This window comes from Oreochromis niloticus, linkage group LG7 (assembly GCF_001858045.2).
Source record: "Oreochromis niloticus isolate F11D_XX linkage group LG7, O_niloticus_UMD_NMBU, whole genome shotgun sequence".
NCBI classification, from domain to species: Eukaryota; Metazoa; Chordata; class Actinopteri; order Cichliformes; family Cichlidae; genus Oreochromis; species Oreochromis niloticus.
The window spans coordinates 12,753,662-12,756,896 of NC_031972.2; the positions used below are offsets into that span (position 1 = coordinate 12,753,662).

General features: G+C 39.4%; 1 long non-coding RNA gene across 1 annotated transcript; it reads right to left on the reverse strand.

Moving 5' to 3' along the window:
• Positions 1-671: 671 nt before the first annotated feature.
• LOC112847524 (uncharacterized) lies at positions 672-2,987 on the reverse strand. Its single transcript, XR_003221101.1, has 2 exons — positions 2,951-2,987; positions 672-2,218 (listed from the first exon to the last, which is right to left on the reverse strand). It is a non-coding gene; the product is annotated as an uncharacterized LOC112847524 (long non-coding RNA).
• Between the last annotated feature and the right edge of the window lie 248 nt (positions 2,988-3,235).

Sequence of the window (3,235 nt, forward strand, 5' to 3'; positions counted from 1 at the left end):
TCAGTTGAAGACTCCACGAGTTTCTCTGTGGATTTCCCATTACAGTCGTAGCGCACTCGGCGCTTGCTTGGAAGTTCAGGGGGTTTTTTCGCTGTAAAAAGAAGTTTTCTTCCCACGCACAACGGACACTAATGTTTTTGTCACTTTTTATGGAATCAAACTCAAAATAAGGTCAGTACTTCCACCCTTTAAACGCTGCATGCTCATACTCTCTCCCGCACTCGATATATTATCCATTGTTGATCTGCAGACAGCTGTTGTCACGAACGTCGCACTCGCTTACGTCACTGTCATGAGACATTCTCGCAAAAAACTCACGGTTTTAGTAACGCAGCGTTCCTACGGGAAAGTAACAGTAATCTAATTACCGTTTTTGCAATGGTAATCCCTTACATTACTCGTTACTTGAAAAAAGTAATCGGATTACAGTAACGTGCCCATCTCTGGTCGGGACATACAGACAGTTGGGTGCACCTCCACTAGGATCTGGCTCATTCTGTTGAGTCCAATGAGTGTAAATTACATTAATATGTACACTTTAAATCTGAGGAAAAACAGCTGCTTGAAGTCATAATACCAACGTGTGTTTGGGAGCCTGACAGGTATGTTTACCTGTCACTGGATCAGCGAGTGCAGATCGCGTTTCAGAAGAGAGGACCCAAATACAGATGCTCAGAGACAGGACTGGTTTATTTAGGTTGGATGACAATCAAAGAAAAGACAGATGATAATACATAAATACCCAGTGAGTCCAAGCACTGAGTTAAATGTACATATGACCCGTTTAAAACACATGTATGAGCTCTAACATTTGGTAAAACAAAACTGAACAACACACCTAATGCATGAACCAAAAAAATAAAAAGCAGCAGAAAAACTGGACACACAGATGAACACAAAGATCCCTGAGTGATCGTTCCACAAGTATTTTGGCTTTCCCTTGAAGTTTTCAGTTCACTGCCATGGCCGAGGCAATTAACACACAGGCATATGAGATACTTCAGTTTAGGGTTTTAAATGGCAGTTATCACAGGTGATTATGTACTACAATGGTTGGTCTTAGTAGTTTAACATGTTATCGATACAGTTTCATTAACAAAGCAGAAAGTAAAAAAACCCAAAAAAAACATGCAGTTTGGGAAAATGTTACTTTTTCATTTAGTTGTTAACTGCAGCTTTACTTTCTGAGTGTTGGAATTTCTGCCTTTGAGTTTGTTTTTTTAATTAATATTTATATTTTATGTCTTTTATTCTGATTTTTTTAAAGCAGAGTAACAAAAATAAGACACAATGAAAACTGTATAGTTTATAGAGCTCTGTGACGTGGTCACGGTTCCTACAGTGAACAAATCATAATTTTTGAACGTTATTATGAAACAAAATTAATCAGTCACTATAAAGTCAAAGTCAACAGAAAGTTGAAATGAAATATAAGTGCCAAGAGATGTATTCTAAGACACTTCTTCAGCTTCGAATCAGAGAGGAGAAACACACACTGCAGTTAGTTACTTGCAAGCAAGGGCAGTCACAGCACTCGCACAGAAGTGCGGGCTCTGAGACTCGCACCGTGCCACTGCCCTGGTCTTTATTTATACATCATTGGGTGTGTGTGTGTGTGTGTGTGTGTGTGTGTGTGACCCCATAAAGACTTCGCTAAACCTGCTGGTCTGGAAGTCCAACAGTTCATCTAAACAAAAGGCACTTAGCTAAAAACAGACATAGATACGTTTATCCTATCATAAAACAATAAGAGAAGATATGCCCTTTTCCCATGCTTGGAGGATGTGGGTGTGGATGCCAGAACACTCTGGAATGCACACAAAGCCCCTGCACCCCTCTAAAGACCACACACTCTATCACTACACAATCGATTATACACCTCTAAGCATATATGGAAACTTGTATCATTAAAAGATTATACTGACTACTAAGTACAATTTCCATTGACAATAAGGTTTATCCCTGAAATGTGAAATAAAGCTGATCCTTCCCTGTCCTTACACACTCAGGATCTGAAGTTCTACTCTTATATTTTTTCAGTTCTACAGTTCTGCTGGCAGCTCACATATAAGCTGTTTATTAAAAAGAGCCTTATATACTAACAGATTTGCCAATGTAACGTTCACCTTTGACTTTTTGGTGCTTTGTAAATGGAAATCTGCAAAAATGAGATGGTTTCAGTCCTGGTTCAGTCTGCTGCTGCATCCTGGTCTGCTGCCTGAGAATTCAACAACAAATACTAATGCTTTAAATTATTTCACAAATTATGTAAGCTGTACAGAGTACTGCACATGTAACTTTGTGAACAATGTCACATTGAGAATCATTCAATATCAGACTTTTGTTTTTAACCTGAATATTTGAAACCAAATTAAACACAAATTTGAAGTTAAGCTGCCAAACGGCTGTAGTTGGTTTCAGTACATAAATATTGAGCTTTACTATTTTAATCCATAGTTAATGATTAATGAGGGTTTACTGAAGTGCAAGCTTTCTCTTTAATTTGGTGTTACTGTCCTTACAGATGTGACAGGAGACAGAAAACACGCTGCTGTTTGCTCATATTTAATAATCAGCTCTGCACGGGAGCTGAAGCAGACTTGCTCTTACAGTATAAGGCTACGTCCACACGTACCCCGGTATTTTTGAAAACACAATTTTTCTATGCGTTTGCACCTTTCGTCCACACGTAAACGGCGTTTTTGGTCACTGAAAACGGAGATTTCTAAAAACGCCTGCCAGGGTGAATATTTTCGAAAACTCCGTTTTTGCATTTACGTGTGGACGAGGAAAACGGAGAAAACGCAGCGTCAAAGGTGTGCGCCTTTTTTGACGTCACACTGTGCGCCACGTTATTGTTTCGGTGAAATGAATTTCTACAATACTGTTAAATGTACTCTCTGCAGTGTTTAAATGCTTACATACACACACACAGTCCCTCCACACATACCACTCGGTTCTGCTTCTATGCCCCATCTTTGTTTACTATTTCCTACCGAGGCTTCTAGACTTCTGATTGGCCAACATTTCTACACTGTTAGGAATATATCGCCACCTGTTGCTTTGGCAAGTTCCTAGCAGCGTTTCCCTTCATGTCTGCGTTTATGTGTGGACGGGATTACTTTTTAAAACGAAAACGGAAAATCTCCGTTTTCAAAAATACCCGTGTACGTGTGGACGTAGCCTAAGACTCGTAATGAAAGTACAGTAACGATAGTTAGTTAGTGACTGAGCA